Consider the following 18,858-nt stretch of genomic DNA (forward strand, 5'->3'; position numbering starts at 1 on the left):
GAGATTTTTCTTTCTATTCTCTTTTCTTTGTGTATGTGTGTATGTGTGTGTGTGTGTGAGAGAGCACGCATAAATACATGGGTATAGTGAATGTTTATGTTGGACTATTTCTTTATATAAAAATTGATGTTTGAGTCAGGCTAGCAGTAGAGAACTTTGTATGGTGTGATGGAAAAGCAGAGATGGGGAACATGAAAGCATGAAGTGTGAATTCCTCCTCCACTCCCACTGGTTGAGTGGCCTTGGGCAAGATAACTTACTTCTCTGAATCTCACTTTCTTCATGTGTATTATGGTAGTAATAACACCTACTTGAAACAGGATATTAAAATAGGATGTTTTTCTCTTGGAACTGCAACCAAGGACAGAGGGCAACAAGTACCACCCCTCCCACCGCCGCCCCCCTCCCCACAGTCTAATAAGAGAGGCTAGACAGATGCAGACAAGTTTGCCTATTTGTTTATGCCAAGTGAGTTATTAGGTCTGGGAGAGGGATACTAAAGTATAATTTTCAAAAAGTTATAAAGCAAACGAAGTACAAGATTACCCGCATATAAATACAAGATTACCTACACAAACTCACAGCTAAAACCCTGGCATTAAGAGAGGGAAGAGCTGGGGAGGGTACCTAAGGCCATGGCATGCAGAGAGGAAAACAGCCCACCTGACTGGCTGTCCCACTGATACCCACAGTCCTCCTCTCATTGCCCTTAGTGACCACCAGTACTCCACATGGCCCCGTGGACATCTCCAGGGACCCCTGGCCTCCGTCTGTCAGGCCCATGGGAGTGACTCTGTGGCTGTCTAACCTGACAGCCGTGGTCCCCAGGGGTCGTAGGCTGTCTGTCCGCTCTCTTCCACACCCTAATCAGAGAGCCAATGAAACTTTGGGGTGCTCTCTCATAGTATTTTGAGGGATGAGTCTGGGCCTGCTAGAGGCTCCATGAATTCCCCCAGGTCTGTTGGCCTCACAGAGCACACCCTGGACATGGAGGTTCTTTCCAAGTCTGAACTCTGGGAATCAACTCACAGGGTCTCTTTCCCCTGGGATCACCAAACCCACTGGAGAGGCATTTCCTCTCCAGGTCTGACCTAGAAAATACAAGGATAGGTTTGGGTTCAGAATCCTCTCAATCACAGCCACAGGCACAGTCAATTCAAATTCTTATTTCCTTTCTCTCATCAACAACTCCTTCCCCCAGGCTAGGGCACCTCTGTCTAGCGGGGATGGGAGATAAGTTGGTACTAGTTGTGGTTGGTTTTCTCAAACTCCTTAAAGAACTAAACCCAAAGCTTTTGAAATTAAGAGCTAAGACTTTGCAGTCTTTTTTCTCCAGATCCCTCCTGACGTTCCTCTCAGGTCTGAGGGACAATGCCAGCCTCTGGTCTGAGGCCAGCTGGCAAGGGCATCAGGGTGGAAAGAGGTGGGAAACCCCAGTTAAGACTTCACGTCCTCTTACCACAATCATTTTGTATGACGTACACTTTAGGTGTGATCTGCAATATTCCAGTTTTCATTAAGACCCTAATGGCTCAGTGTTCCATGGCAGCTGGCCCTGAGTCATCTTCCAGCTGTGGGTCTGTGGTCAAGTTCATCTGAGCACATTAAGGCCACAGGCACAGGCCACAAACCCTGGGCCTGAGACAAGCTGTTTGGCTCCCATTGGGAGTCTCGAAAACCCAAGCCTACTGCACAGCAGGGGAGCAGGAAGGGAGAGCAAGAGTAAGAGGAGGCTGGTCTCCCATGCTCTGTCCACATCAGGGCAGAAACCCTGCCAGGATCAACAGCCTGCCTCCTGGCAAAGCCTCTGCCAGGCTCCCTCAACACTGTGGTCACCAAAGGACCGTGTTTTTCCTGAGATGTGGATTTTGAAAATGACCTCCTGAGGTCTGGCAAACAACTGAGTTCTTAGAGGAAAGCGGACAGGGAGGTGACGCCTCGCTCCAAGGGGGTTATGAAAGCAGAGTAGGCTGTTACTGCATGGGAATAGTGCTACAGCAGCATCAGTGAATGCTCAGTGTTCACCTCCGTGGGGCAAAACTGCAGCCAGGGTGTGAAGTCAAGTCACAGAAATGTACACCCCCAAAGGAGACCACTGGGACAAGTTCTAAAATGCTGGTTCCACAGTGCAGTGGTCGATACTATTCCTCAAACCACTTCACTTGGTTCATCTCTGCTCTCCTCTGCTTGAGCATGCAAACTCATTACCTTACCAATCTCCTGCCTCTGCTTCCTGCCTTTTTTCCTACTCTTGTCTTCTTTCTCCTCTCGTGACCTTTTCTTCTACAGAGGAAGCTTACCTTTAAATATGTGTGCTAAGTCACTTCAGTTGTATCTGACTCTTTGTGACCCTATGGACTGTAGCCTGCCAGGCTCCTCTGTCCATAGGATTTTCCAGGCCAGAGTAGTGCAACAGGTTGCCATTTCCTTCTCCAGGGGATCTTCCCGACACAGGGATCGAACCTTCATCTCATTCATCTCCTGCATTGGCAGGAGGGCTCTTCACCACTAGCGCCACCTGGGAAGCCCACCTTTACATATGCGCTGTGTGTGTTCAGTTGCTTCAATCGTGTCCGACTCTTTGCAACCAGTGGCTGCAGCTCACCAGGCTCCTCTGTCCATGGGATTCTCCAGGCAAGAATACTAGAGTGGGTTGCCGTGCCCTCCTCCAGGGGATCTTCCTGACTCAGGAATCCAACCCTTATCTCTGGCGTCTCTTGCATTGCAGGCAGGTTCTTTACTCACTGAACCACCTGGGATGCCCACCTTTACACATACGTAATTATGGAGAATCTTAACACTCGGTGCATTTTGCTCCACAGCAGAGAGCCCCAGTCAGGCCCTGTGCTTTGTGTGTCCTGCCCTGACCATCCTCGGCTGTGCTCCTCTCCATGCAGTGGAAAGTCTGCTGGGTCAAGAGAGCATGTGACTGGAGCCCTCAAACCACCAACTGCAAACATGGTCCCCAGATTTTCCACTCCATTAGCTCCAGACAGCTTCTAGAACCCACACTAGCTTCTTGTCTGTATCTTTCCTCCAAAATTCATAAGGCTCTGGGGGAAGAGGGCAAGTGGAAGGTGTTTGTGAGAAGAATGGACAGAACACGGACACGTGGACGGAGGTGTTCACACACTCGCACATAGCGTCTCTTGAGCAGCCGGGAGTCGGCTCTCCCTATGTGTCTGTGGTCTAGGGCAGGATCTCAGGGACTATGAGAATCCAGACTACTTCCAGGACATTAGGAAGGCATACTTGTCAACTTAGGATGATAGAACATATTTTATTCAACATCTTTTAGCTTGGTGTATAAAACTAAAATGAGATAATATGGATAAATCTATTTGTACTCTTGCCCCCAACCTTGTAAATATGAGGGGGTGGGCCTGCACTCTAGTATCCTGTGTGGGGTTGGTATTCACTCAGATTTGTCTCCTTTCCTATAAAGACTCATAAACTGCCTTGAAGTAAATGAAAGGCTATATGGAGCAGTTAGGTTGGCCTTGATGACATAGTAAGAGGCATGCTGCTGCTGCTGCTGCTAAGTCGCTTCAGTCATGTCCGACCCTGTGCGACCCCATAGACAGCAGCACACCAGGCTCCCCCGTCCCTGGGATTCTCAAGGCAAGAACACTGGAGTGGGTTGCCATTTCCTTCTCCAGTAAGAGGCATGAGCAAACCCCAACTTGGAATTAGATTGGCACATTTTCTTTCTTCCTCTTCAATTCTTCCAATCTGAGCCCTCAAAAAGTCAAGATATTCCAAAGGCAACTTTTAAAGGGCTTTTTAATATTTTGCTCACTGTCCTTATCTGAAGTGCTACTAACTTGACAAGGACGTGCTTGAGGAATTCTTTACTAGCATGTTGGTATTTCAGGAAGATTTGATTGGTTCTGACGAGTTCCTTGACTTCACAAAGGAGGTACATATATTCTGTACCATGGAGACTCTGAATGAGCTTCCCTGTACTGGTTATGAGCTTATCCACTGTTGCCTTTAACCCCCTGCTGGAAGTGGAAGTGGAACTTGCTAAGCTCTAATGCGAAGTCATCATGATGGACTCACAATCAAGAGCAGTTTGATAATATGAAAAGGTTACTGCCCAGTGTCACTGTGGGAAAAGTGTTTCCTTGACATGAATTTATACTTGAGTAGAATGGTTAAGAAATATTTTTATTGATTTAAGAGATGGAAGTTTGTAAAAACTTTGCACCACATAGCTTTTTTAAGTTGGCAACAGTACCATTAAAAAATAAGCAGGCTGAATTTTCAGTCCATCTGCATGCTAAGTTGCTTCAGTTATGTCCAGTTCTATGCAATCCTATGGACTGTAGCCCACCAGGCTCCTCTGTCCATGGGATTTCCCAGGCAAGAATACTGGTTGCTATTTCTTTCTCCTTAAATGTCATATATATAAAGTACTCATTCACACCTATACCTATGCACAAACTTGATCTGAATATTTTGGGTAGGATACTCAAAATTCTAACAACTAAAAAAGTATTTCCTCCAACCCCACAGGCTTCTTTATTTCCCATTCTTGAAATGTACATATTAATATATATCATATATATGCTTTGAAGATTCATCCTGAAAACAGTAAACTTGCTTTAATCTTGACCAGCTTTAGACACAGTGAGATATATTCATCTTATAGTTCAGAGAAACTGGTAAAATGTCAGACAAGCTTAAACCTGAATTCTGACCAATCCAGTCACTAACTATAAAGCCTCAGGAAAAATCCTTCAATTTGCTGAAAGCCTCATCTGTAAAATGGGAGTAATGCTTATTACCACCTTATAGATTATTCTGAGAACTACATAACAGCAGACACATAAAATACTTGACCCACTCCCTGACTCAGCAAACACTCAATAGATGATGGATGTATTTGTAATATAATTATTACCATTGCTTTTTTTATTAGTTCCTGAAATTCACTATTGTAGAAGTATATCAATTCTACAATTTGTCTACCAGTTTCTTCCAAACAAGTATCTTGAGTACTTCATTTCAAAACTGGTAATTTGATAGATTTTTGTCAGCTCCTGACTGCTTCGTTTGATGAGGTCAGAGCAAATGGCCCAGGGTTAGTATGAGTTTCCTCCCTATACCTATTCTTTTGGCTACACCTTAAAATAAAAGCACACCCTCGAAACAACAGAGAGCTATAAAAGGCTCATCAGCTTCTAGTGGGACAATGAGTGCATTTCTAACACAACTGAAACATTTTAACTCCAGATTTTGAACGTTTTCCCTAGTGGCTCAGCAGCAAAGAATCTGCCTGCAATGCAGGAGGTGCAGGAGCCCTGGGTTCCATCCCTGGGTTGCGAAGATCCCCTAGGGAAGGAAACCCACTCCAGTGTTCTTGCCTGGAGAATCCCATGGACAGAGGAGCGTGGTGGGCTACAGTCCATGGGGCCGCAAAGAGAATGACAGGATTGAAGCGACTTAGCTAGCAGCACCTCACATTTCACCAGCTTCTAACAAGCTCCTCTTTGTTGCTGTCATTCAGTCACTCAGCTGTGCCCCAGCTCTTTGCAACCGCATGGCCTGGAGCACACCAGGCTTCCCTGTCTTTCACTGTCTGCCAGAGTTCGCTCAAACTCCTGTCCATTGAGTCCATAATGCCCTCTTTTCCCCCCAAATAAGGGCAACATTGCCATCTACTGTTTCCATTTCACAATCACTGAAAAGAAATTGCTTGCTCTCAACAATGTAAAGCTGGGGAAACTTCTCTACCTTATAAAACTAATAAAGCAGTTTCTATTTCAATTTCCAGAATAAACTCCATTTTACAGAGATTCACTGTTTGAAAATCTTTTGTTGGGGCCTGACGATGGCTCGATATTGAGAGTGGATCTTGGCTAAAGATTTAGTTAAATTTCTTCTCCCGAATTTTGTACCACATGTATCTGTCTTCAGGCCTTCACCCTCAATTTAGTGATACTTAGAACTAACTAATAAGTGGCAAATCATGTGTGGTTTGGTACCTCTGCCTTGAAAACTGAACTGGGAGGTGGGAGAAGCCTGAGAAATTTTGAGAAGCCAGTCTTGTGGTTACTGCTCAAAAATAGCTCTTGCTTGACAGAGCTACCTAAGACCTATTATGTAGATCAGCTCTACGGTACCCCAACCCCAGATCCTCCACCTGTCCCACCCCATAGACAGCTGACAGCCCTGTCATCTCCTGGATGTAATTTTTCCCTGTGCTTCTACCATGAGTTATTACTGCATACCAGCAAATGGCTAATACAGAGCTTTTTATTAACTGTAAAGTCGTTTGGAAACAGTTTGTATGAAAGGCACTTTGCAAAATGAAGCCCTAAGTACTGCATGAAGCTGGAGAAGAGGTACCCTTTCTACATTTATGTATGTACTTGTCTAGCATTTTATTTTTCCATTACCTCACTTGGCCCTGGGAAACATCTTTCATCTTGGAATGGCTCTCTTCCACACTTTGGTGTTAGTTCAGTTTCTGGTGAACTGTTTCTGCCCCTGGGTGTGTTCCTCAGACACCAAGACTGCAATATTCCTGTGTAACAATGTGGGAAGGGACAGTTAATTTTCCACAAACAATAAAACATAAAGTGCCTTTACCTCCTACCAGGATAAACTGCACACCCCTCACAAAAAACAAGGACCCCAGTTTGCATGTTGGGCAGGAAGCAAGATGATTTAGAACATGTGAGGTTTTTCTCATCTTTGGAAGTATGTTCATCTTCACCACCAGCCTGGATTCCAGCCCTCAGATTCCAGTTCTTTTTGGAGTCATTTCCCTCCTGGAATTGGGATCAAAGTAGACACAACTCATGGCCTGGCCAGGGTACACCCCTGGGGGAGGTGGCTTGGTTTACTTTAGAGCAGGCAAGGTGTTTTCTGAAACTAAAGTTACTGGGAAAAGCAGGAGGGAGAGCATTCAGAACAAATGCTGTTAACACCTGATGCGCACTTCTCCCCCAGCTCCTCCCCTGCTGCTCATAGTTACTCATAGATGTTTAGAAACAGCCTAGGTAACCTCAACTTCTATAGTCCCTCGACACACGAAGCCACAGAAGCCTCACCTCAGCACTTCTGATTCTGGTTCAAATGTAATTAAAAACACAACTTAGTTGTTTTTTTTTTTTTTTCCTTCTGTTTTGACTCCTTTATCTCATTTATCCCACCCTCCTGGAGAAGGAAATGGCAACCCACTCCAGTAGTCTTGCCTGGAGAATTTCATGGACAGAGGAGCCTGACGGGCTACAGTCCATGGGATCGCAAAGAGTTGGATACAACTGAGTGACTAACACACTTAGCCCACTCTCCACTTGGGCAACCACTAACAAATGATCTGTTCTCTGTATCTTTGAGCTTGTTTTTTTTTGTTTTTTGCTTAGGGTTTTTTTTTTTTTTTGGTCTTGTTTTGGTTTGTTTTCTTTAGACTCTACGTATTACTATCCTGGGACAATTATAAATTAGGCTCATAGATAGAGATTTTTAGACTCTGTAGCAATTCCAGTTGCAAATTCTGGTTATAGGTTGTTTTTTGTTTGTTTTCCTTTACTCATTATGTCAGTATATTCACCTGGAGTCAGGAGTTCGGACAGATCAACTTCCAGATCTCCTTTATTTCACAGTGGGAATCTAACATTGTCAGCATTTTCTACGAGTTTCTGCTTAGACTGTTGCCTTGAGCATGCCATGAACCTTGCTGTCCTATGTGACTTTTGAGGTCCTGCAACTGAAATGCATATTGAAAAAATACGAAAAATGCTTTCTGGGCACTGTGGTTTCAACGTTTTTGTTCTCCGCCTTCTATTAGATATTGGCCCAATGATTCCTTATTATTCAGCATCTTGCTGCTTTCATAAATACTTTTTAATATTTTATAGTGTATCTTTACTTTTTTTTCCACTGGGAAGGTGCATTTAAATACCTAGCCCACCTTATTTGTTGAAATAGGGACCATTTCAGTTTGAATCAATAGTTGTTATAGTAAACATGAATTTTATAGGGTAAGTTTCTTTGCTTAACAATAGATACAAATGTTTCACTTGCTTTAACTAGCAGGAAAAATAAATTATTAATGCAATGTATGTAAGGCCACTCCCTTCCCTCCACTGGCTAAAAATTTCTTCTTTGCCAGTTCAGTTCTAGGACCTTTAAATTTGCAAAGTTGAGACAATGAATAAGGAAGAATGAAAGGCTTTGAAACATGTTTGAGTGGTTTATATTGGAAAGGGCTGAGTTACTAGCAATAGAAAAAAATTCCGAATCTGAGAAAGAAGGGATGAAAATATAGTCTGTAGAACTGGTCTTGGAATCAAGTTAAACATATGGAGAAAGGGGGAATAAAGTCTTCCCAGGTAGCTAACTAGCCTCTGAGATAGTAAAAATAAGATATTCAGAAAAATAATCTTAAAAGTTTTTACTGTGCTTTCAGAATGAGGGAGCTCCTAATAAAGTCTTGAGAGCTCTTAGAAGAGAATTAGATTGATTCTGTAAAAATTTATTAGATTTCAGAGTGATATTCCTTCAAATGACTTTCTCCAAGGAATCTGTTTTACAAAACTACCTGGGTTTAATCTGATTACGTCATGTGCCTAACCAGTGTTCATTTTTAATGACAAAATAATGTGTAAAATTCAAATGGTATGATTTATCTGATAATTCCAAAATTTGTTGAACCCTTAGAATGTTTATAATTGTTAAAATATTGGAGTGAACATCTATTTTTTTATTATAAAACATTTCCAGCATGAATGTTCCTCTGTCAAATCTTAAATTTTTGACATTGTTTGAGATCTTTTGCTTTTAAGAAAAAGAAAATTTAAAGATGTGGTAACAGCCCCATTCTTGATAAAAAAAACTCCCAGGTCCCTCCAAAATATGATCAGTAATGTGAATTTAATATTATTCCTAGCTGAATGTACACTTTTAAAAATAGATGTATGCATCAAAAGCAGTATGCAATATTATTTAGCTTTAAAATTTTTTTCCTAAATATCATCATACTTTTCATTGAACCTTTCTGTTAGTATTGTGGTTTTGAAATTTAGTCATGATACATGTAACTCTAATTCATTTATTTTAACTTAGATTTATTATATTTTACCTATCATTTCAAGATGTCTATAGTGAGAAGATTTTCAGGTAACCAAATCTGTAATACTACTAGCAATAGAAGTTCTCAGCATCTTCATATACAGTTTTTAATTTCTTTTCCATTATGCTTTCAGAGAAAAAAAGAAAAAAAGCCAGCAGCAAAGTTTACAAGATAAACATTTTTATGTTCAGGGCCACCATTTCCACTGTAGAGTTGTGCTCACTAAGATCCTATTGGTAGATGTTGACTAATATTGTCATATAGTTTTCCAAGACAGTTGTAAAAATAAATCTGACTCACTACAAACACATTAGCATATTTGACTATCATGTTCAGATATTTCTTAATTTAAGTAGTTGTAAATGGCACTTCAAACTTGCTTTAATTTGTATTTCTTTGAATTTGCACTGGGAATTTGCACTGGAAGGAACATTTTTCCTGGATAAATATTTGCATTTCCTTTCTTGTTATAAACAGATATTTAAAATTTCTTGAGAGATCTTTATATTGGCTCAGCCTTTTGTGATCTTTCTAGAAAACAGCCACTTCTACTTGAATTGAATATTTCTCAATGGCCAAATAGACACTTAGGGCCTCGGCTAGAAGAGGCAAGAAATAACTTCTTGATCTTCAAAAGCAAAAAACAGAGGTGGACGCTTCAGTAGAAAGAACTACTACAAAACCACCCTGCATTGTCATTACTGTTGAGGTAAAGTAAATAGAGCCACAAAAGAAATAAAACAGATTGCAGGCTTAATTCAATTTAACAAAATCCAGTGAGAATCAATTTTGAGCAAGAACTGTCTGTCCTGAGGCAAGGAGAAGATAAGGAGCTTAGTCTTCAGTGTATGGCTGGAGAAAAAGGAGGATGGCCTAAGGAAAATAAAGACAGACACTGCTTTCTGGTTCTTTGCCCAGCCCCATAAGACAGAAGTGAAGTGAAGTGAAGTGAATTCCCTCAGTCTTGTCCGACTCTTTGCAACCCCATGGGACTGTAGCCCACCAGGCTCCTCCCTCCATGGGATTCTCCAGGCAAGAGTACTGGAGTGGGTTGCCATTTCCTTCTCCAGGGGATCTTCCCGACCCAGGGGTTGAACCCGGGTCTCCATAAGACAGAAGGACGATAGAAATGGAAAGGGAGACCAACTATTGCTCTGGAGGAGGGAGGAGAGAGGGGCTGGCTGCCTCTCCTAACAACCAGTGAAGAATGGAATTCCCCAGTGCCGGTAACTTGGGTCTGAGCTGTTCTGACCTACACCCAGCAGTAGAGCTGTCCTCCACAGAACTTTCAGATGACAGCAAGCTGTGAGAAAGCACTTCAGTCTGGCGGCCTTCCTGGAAGCTTTCTACCCACTTAGTTAAGTGTCGGTGTGACATAGATTGGTGATGGTAAGGTATGTTTACCATATTTGCCAGCTCATGGACAAAGAGTGGGCTATTTTTCCTTTCTCAACTTTCTGCTTTGATCTCTGGACCTCTTAGCAGATAGCCCCTCTGAACACCAGCTTGGCTTTCAACTTGGGTCTAACATTTTTATCTCTGCTGTCATCATAAACGGTTCATAAATTAATATGTATGTGCACATATTTCTAAATAATACAAAAAGCTTTCCATTTTATAATCTTCATATGCAATAATTCATAATCTAAATAGGATTTTTGGTTCTCAAATAGACATGGAGTCATTAGAAAATGCTTTTAGTTGTAAGAGCAGAGGATGTTAATGAATGAGAAATTTCCTAACCCCTCCCTACTACAAATTACTATAAAACAGATTACAGCCCTCCACCTCCATCACTACCACTCCTCCTTCAGTTGAGTCACAAGGAAACTTGCATTCCAGTTGAGAACTGTGCCCTTAACAGGCGATTTCATGACTAAAACAGAGTACTGCTGGCACTGACTATTCACTCTCCATCACTGTCTATCATGCACAGATGAATAAGAATGAAAAAGAAATGCATTTATCTTTTAAGTGGAGCTATTTGAATTTGACTCAGTTTGGAGAAAGATGGAGAATTTTGTAACCATTCTTCCTTTTAAGTTGACACTATTAATGTGCACAATTATGTTTGTCAGCACCCTACTGAAATGTGAAAATGTGGTTGAAACAATTTTTAAATAAAAACATAGTGACCTACAGCGGAGAGCAATTACAAAAAAATTTTTCAGCACTCACGCCAAGTAATGGACCTTCCTCACTGGCCCTAACTGAGTGTTTAGATACATGCCAAGTACAGCACACACTCTACTTTCCTTTGCTTCAACTCTCATTATAATTATGTTTATTTTAAAAATCAATGCCAAATTGGCCTCCTTAGATGTTGGCCTTGCAGTTTAAAGAGTTTGTATAGTTCCTAAGATAGTGTAAATTATCTACCACAAATATCCCAAACCATTTGGTGGGGGGCAGAGGTGTGAGGTTTTACTTGTTTAGAATTATGACTTTAAAAAAAGTTTCTGTGGTTTTCCCTTAGAGTAGGCACTAGAATTTAGTCTCTTGGTTTTTAACTCAGTCATGACCCATTCTCTGAGACCCTGCTTCTATGTCATTGTTTGGGGCAATATTTCTTTGTCCTGCACATGCTTCTCGCAGGCTCATCAGGACAGTACATCTGTGAAGCCCAGTGAGCTTCTCAGGACAACACTATATGAAGGGGGTTGAACTAGGGATCAGAAGACCTGCGTTCTGTTCCAGATATGCCCCTTATGAAGTCAAAGCCTGGGTCATGTAGCCTCTCAAGCCTCAAGTTTCTTCACCTTTAAGATGTAGCTGAAAATACCCACTTTCACACCGTCTATGGGGTCGCACAGAGTCGGACACGACTGAAGTGACTTAGCAGCAGCAGTAGCAGCAAGGTGAGCAAGGATCAAATAAGACCATGTGATAGCTTTGTAAACACTAAGATATATTTCTAAATCTCAGTCTTTGGGGAAGCCAGTTATGGTGTAGTCTAGAGAAAAATATTGGTTAGCACTCTTTCAGTTCCAAGTACTTAAAGTATAAGCAGGATTAAGATTAACAAAAATATATTGGCTCAGTAGGCAAAAATGTACTGAATTTCAAATACACGCATACTTTGTCATACTGCGCTCCACCTCATTGCACTTCGCAGATTCTGGACAAATTGAAGGTTTATGGCAACACTGAATTGAGCAAGTCTATTGGTGCCATTTTTCTAACAGCATTTGCTCACTTTGGGACTCTGTGCTATAATTTGGTAACTTGCAATATTTCAAATTTTTCATTATCATTATTATATCGGATAAGGGACTTGTATCTGATATATATAAACACTCTTTTTTGTTGTTTAGCCACTAAGTTGTGCCTGACTCTGTGACCCCGTGGACTGCAGCATGTCAGACCCCTCTGTCCTCCACTGTCTCCTGGAGTTTGCTCAAATTCATGTCCATTGAATTAGTGATGCGATAAACACTCTTACAACTCAATAATAAAAAGACAAATATCTTGATTTAAAAATGGGCAAAGGATCTAAGCAGATATTTCTCCAAGAAAGTGACCAATAAACACAAGGAAAGATGCTTGACATCATTATTCACCAGAGAAACGCAAATCAAAACCACAATAAGATATTTCTTCACACCCACTAGTATGGCTAGAATTTAAATATCAAATAATAGTAACTGTCGGCAAAGAAATGAGAACACTCACTGCTGGTGAGAATGTAAAGCAGTGTGGCCACTTTGGAAAACAGTTTGGCAGTTATTCAATTAAACAGAGTTATCATATGATCCAGAAGTTCCACCCCATGATATATATATTCAAAATAAATAAAGGCATACATCTACCTCAAACATGTACATGAATTTTATAGAAGTGTAGTTAATAATAAGCAAAAGTGAGAACAACTCAAATGTCTATCAGCGTGGTTTTTGTGTACAATGGAATATTGTTTCACCATAGAAAGAAATAATACATGCCATAATATGAATTAACCTTGAAAACATTAGGCTGAGTGAGAAGACATAGAATGCCATGTATTAATTATATGATCCCATATATATGAAATAACCAGAATAGGCATTTCTGTAGAGACAGAAAGATGGTTGCTAAGCATGTTTGCTTAGGACTGGAGAGAAGGGGAGAAAGGGGAGTGATAACTAAAGGGGATAGGGTTTCTTTCTGAGGTGATGAGAATATCCTAAAATTGACTCGGGTGATGGATGTACATATCTCTCAGTGTACACTGAATTATATACTCTAAATGGGTGAATTTATGGTATTTGAATTATGTCTCATTGTAGCTGTTTAAACAAAAATAGTAGCTAGGGTCCAGACCCACTGTCACCCATTCACAGCTCTTTCTCCACCTGTCGGCTTCCTTTCTTGGCAGCAGAAATGATGACCAGTGGCTCCCAGCTAGGCTTTTGCCACTTCCTTTCCCAGTTCAGTCTGCCATAACAAAACGCCATGGGCTGGGTGGCTTAAACACAAAAATTTTTTCTCATGGTTCTAGAAGTTGGGAAGTCAAAGAGAAAAGCTTCGACAGACAGGATTCAGTTCCAAGCAAGGACTCTCTCCCTAACTTACAGATGGTCACTTCCTTCCAGGGTCCTCCCATGGCCTTTCCTTGGTGTGTGCATATGTTGGGGGTTTGGAGAAGAACACATTCTGATGTCTCTTCCTCTTCTCATAAGGACTCCAATCCTACAAGATTTGAGGTCCATCTCCTTTAAACTTAGTTACATTCCAAAAGGCCCAATCTCCAAACACATTAGAAGTTAGCACTTCATCATATGAAATTTGGGGGAGGCATAGGCATCCAGTCCATAAAAACTCCTTTTTTAAGCGCAGGTGAAAAGCACACTTTTTCCCCAAGGGGTTAGCAAACCCTATGGCTGCCTATCCTTGGCCCAATTTCAACCATAAGCTTGTTTTTGTAACTAACACTTTGATTAGGTAGGCCAGAGTCAGGTGTCCAACCCAAAAGCCTCAGGTGGGTTAGTCCCACCAAAACAAGATAAGAAGGAAATTATAAACTTTTATCAAAGAAAAGGGGCAGAGTGAGGCCAAATGCTAATGCCTACTCCACAGTGCAAGGCTACAAGCCAGGGAGCCTGCATGCCAGGCTTGGGTGGTGCAGAGACCACTTGTGTGAGCAAGAGTAAATCATTAAACCCCTCTATGGCCTTAACATCACCAGACCAGAGCACTGAAGACAAGGGGAGACAAGACATGAAAGCCCTTAATGATCAGAACCTTCAGAACTGGAGGGCTAGAAGGGAACTTGGTGATCCTCTTATTTGATACACTAAAAAAGAAAAAAAAAAAAAGATCTACTCTAAAAGAAGACAGCCTGCTATGAGAACCAAAATGACTTTCACATCACTAGACTTGAGAAAGAAATTTATTTGCTAATTGTAATAACTTTAAGCATACCACTTCATCTTCCTCAGTCTCATTTTATAAGTTAACTCTCAGTAATACTAATACTATTAATAACAGATGTATTAGTTAACTATGGGCTTCCTTGTTGGCTCAGATGGTAAAGAGCAAGCGGGAGACCTGGGTTTGATCCCTGAGTTGAGAATATGCCCTGGAGGAGGGCACGGCAACTCACTCCAGTATTCTTGCCTGGAGACTCCTCATGGACAGAGGAGCCTGGTGGGCTACAGTCCATGGGGTTGCAAAGAGTGGGACATGACTGAGTGAGTAAGCACAGACAGCACAGCACAATTAACTAGTCAGGGAGAATTCCTTCACAGTGTTTATTATATCATCACAATCTAGTACACTTGAAATATCTTGCAATTTTAGTTGTCAATTATACATCAGTAAAACAAATTTTAAAAAATTTGATAACTATTCTTGAGACTAAATGTGCAAATGTAGCACACTTTACAAAAGCCAAAAGTGACATACTCAGATGTGAAGTTATTGGATTTGAAACATAAGGAAATTTCTGTGGAATGTAACATCTCTAGGGAGAGGAAATTGAATATAAAATTTTATCTTTTTGTAGGTGGTCTCATTACTGCAAAGCTCTGGACTTAGCTCTGGACAAAGTTCTTGGACAAACCCCCCGCCTCCCCCATTATACCAGTTTGAGACCCTGGACCTCTAATAACTTGTTTCCTCTTCTATAAAAAAGGGATGACAGTGCTAACATTGGTAGCACATATACTAAAACTGGACCAAAGCAGAGGTTAGCATGGCCCCTGTGCAAGGATGTCAGGAAAACACATTCTTTTATTTGGAAAATAGATAAGCAACAAGGATATATTGTACAGCACAGGGAATTGTAGCCATTATCTTGGAATAACTTTTAATGGGAGTATAATCTGTAAAAATACTTAATCACAACGCTGTACACCTGAAACTAAAATTGTAAATCAACTATACTTCAATTATAAAAGTGGGAATGGTAATTCCTACTTGAGATACTCTAAGATTAACTAAGGACATAAAATGCCTTAAATCTAGTGGGTATTTAGATGTCTCGGCGACTCCTTTCTCTCATCTATGTGACAAGAGCAGCGTTGGAGTATCCTGCAATAACTCTACCCCAAATTGTTTCCCAGGCAGTTCAATTACTCCGCCAGAGTCCACGTTAGTCTAAAAAAAACAAAGTTTTCTATTCTGAGGGAGAAAAAAATGTGCTTTAAAAATTAAAAAAAAAAAAAAAAAAGGAGCATCATCTCCGCTCCTGAGGGCAAGATCCAAGACTTCTTCCCTTCTCTAAAGAGAATGAAGTAAACATTTAAGTCACAGCCGTCATTGTCGGCAGGAGCCACACGAGGGAGCCTCTGTCAGGGAAAACACATTCTGCAGTTTCACACACCCTCTAGCGGGCAAGGCACGCACCGCTCAAATATAACTTCCGCCTTGGGGATAGGTGCTCGCTGCCTTGTGAGACAGGGTCTCCAAGTGAGACGAGTTAGGCACCAATTGCCCAGGGGGGCGGGGTCTCCACCTGAGGGAGAGGCGCGCGTTGCCTTCTGGGGCGGGGTCTCCACCTGAGGGAGAGGCGCGCGTTGCCTTCTGGGGCGGGGTCTCCACGTGAGGGAGAGGCGCGCGTTGCCTTCTGGGGCGGGGTCTCCACGTGAGGGAGAGGCGCGCGTTGCCTGGTGGGAGGGGGTTGCTTCGCGGCTAGGGGTGATCCACCTTGCTTCGCCCCTGAACACCAGAGAGCTGACGAGATCCTAGCCAGTTTTCGGTTCTCTCTAATTGGAGTTTGATAACACTGAAGTCAAAATAAGGATGGAAGATCTTTTTAAAACTATTAATAGAAAATACGTTCAAGTTACATTATTTTTTTCCCAAGACACTCCCCACCAAATAATGGTGAAGTTGGAGCGCTGCCAAAAGGTAAGACCTGTCACGATGACAGTTGTATTGCCTGGACGAGAGGGGACCAGAAGAGAGGAAGGATGGAACAAGGAGAGGAAGGCAGGCGGGCAGAGTCAAGGTTTCTTCAGTTGGTTTGCACCTGAGTTTGGTGTGACCCAGGTTAAGCAGGAAAATCCCCTTCATTTAGGATCCTGGGATTATGTCAGCCCTCTGTTTTACGTCTTAGAAAAGAACCTCTGGAAAGACTACAGGTTTAACAACAAATGAGGATCTGCTTCCATTTGTGTATTTTGGGACACAGTTTTCTCAAAACAGCGGGCACCTGTGGGACCGAAATGTTCAGTAATCCTCAAAGAACAAAAGCCACCGGGAAACGTTTAAAGGGCAGTTAAGATAACAGCCGGTGTCTGGGCTTGGCCAAGGAGGTGACCGATTTCTTAAGCAAATACTTTGGCACCTAACTAAACACTGGCACCTTTTGCTTCTCAACTTGAGCTTTTCACCCCAACCCTATCACCCTCAATCAGGGTGGGCTGGAGCCCAGGGCTGCCCCTACCACGCTGACCCCCAAACTGGCTTCTCACACAGAGTTTGGGAGTTATATCACCTGGGATTGACATTTTAAAAATACTTTTAAGGAGGGTGCCTTTGCCCAGCTCCCCAGCCACAAGCATCCTCCCTTGCTGTTCTCTGCTTCCTCCCCTTGTTCATGAGTCTTCTTATTTATATTTGTTGTTGTTTAGTTGCTAAGTCATGTCCAACTCTTTTGTGCACCATGGACTGTAGCCTTCCAGGCTTCTCTGTCCTTGGGATTTCCCAGGTAAGAATACTGCAGTGGGTTCCCATTTCCTTCTCCAAGGGTACGTTCCTGACTCAGGGATGGAACCTATGTCTGCTGCATTGCAGGTGAGTTCTTTACTGCTGAGCCATCAGGGAAGCCAAAGTATTACAGATATAATAACCAATAACCACTTATTAAATGACCCCTTCTTCAAATAATTATATCCTAGTGATTAGCATGAAGGAGACCAAGTTACTGACATGAAAGAGTGGTTATTGTAGGTTTGGCCTCAAGAATTTAAACATATAAGAAACATCTTATGCATATCATTACTATGTAGTTGTTACCAGTAGTTGTAGTTGTTACTGCTAAACCAAATCACCATTTCAGAAAGCTCTGGTCCTAACAAAGTTCTGTGCCTATAACTTCATCCATTCTCCTGTTGTCAGCAGACTTCCCCTTTATATAATTTTTTCATTAATTATTTCATTCAAAAATCCTGTATTAAAACCTTCTATCTGCTCACAACTAAGATAAGCCACTGGAGATAACAAACTGATTACATCAGGTACTCAATCTAATTGAGAAATCAAATATATAACAATGCCATGGGCCAAGAAAAAAGATGGAATGGCTGCAGTGGTTTGGCAATGGGATGTCAGAGGAGTTTCACAAAGAAGCTGTCTTTTAAGCTGTGTTATAAAGGGCAAAATTTTTCCAGTTGGGAAGAATCATCTGTAATGTTTACATAACGTTTTCTCATTCATAAAGTTTGTATAAGAGCATGGGTTTGGGAGATACTTGGTCTTTAGATACTTGACAAGATAAGGCATTGATGGCAGATGCTTTTTCACAATGATGAACAAATTTGTTAATTTTTTAAATATTTCAGCACTCTCATTTAGTTCCAAAATGTACTGATACCATAGTATCAGTGCATAAGTCAGAATGAAGTAAAGTGGGAGAGAGAAAGGATGTGAAAATCCCTAAAACTTAGAATACCCACCATATATTCCTAATAGTACTTCACCTATCAGTCAAGGTTAAATGGAAAACAAATTACATGGTCCATAGGGTTCATAAGATAAAAAACAAATCAGTTCTCTTGCTCATCATTCACTTCATTTAATCAGACATTCAGCATCTTCAGTTCAGTTCAGTCGCTCAGTTGTCTCCGACTCTTTGTGACCCCATGAATCGCAGCATGCCAGGCCTCCCTGTCCATCACCAACTCCCGGAGTTCACTCAAACTCATGTCCATTGAGTCGGTGATGCCATCTAGCCATCTCATCCTCTGTCGTCCCCTTCTCCTCCTTCCCCTAATCCCTCCCAGCATCAGAGTCTTTTCCAATGAGTCAGCTCTTCGCATGAGGTGGCCACAGTATTGGAGTTTCAGCTTCAGCATCAGTCCCTCCAGTGAACACCCAGGACTGATCTCCTTTAGGATTGACTGGTTGCATCTCCTTGCAGTCCAAGGGACTCTCAAGAGTCTTCTCCAACACCACAGTTCAAAAGCATCAATCCTCTGGCGTTCAGCTTTCTTCACAGTCCAACTCTCACATCCATACATGACCACTGGAAAAACCATAGCCTTGACTATATGGACCTTAAGTGCCCATTAAATTGTAAGCCCTGCATAAGGTCACTGCAGTCAGGGCACTTCCACACTGGTGTGAAAAAC

General features: G+C 41.8%; 1 pseudogene; it reads left to right on the forward strand.

The window, feature by feature from the left end:
- Positions 1-15,205: 15,205 nt before the first annotated feature.
- LOC138441898 (U6 spliceosomal RNA) lies at positions 15,206-15,300 on the forward strand (annotated as a pseudogene).
- The last annotated feature ends 3,558 nt before the right edge of the window (positions 15,301-18,858 follow it).

The sequence above is a fragment of the Ovis canadensis genome, chromosome 5 (genome assembly GCF_042477335.2).
Source record: "Ovis canadensis isolate MfBH-ARS-UI-01 breed Bighorn chromosome 5, ARS-UI_OviCan_v2, whole genome shotgun sequence".
NCBI lineage: Eukaryota > Metazoa > Chordata > Mammalia > Artiodactyla > Bovidae > Ovis > Ovis canadensis.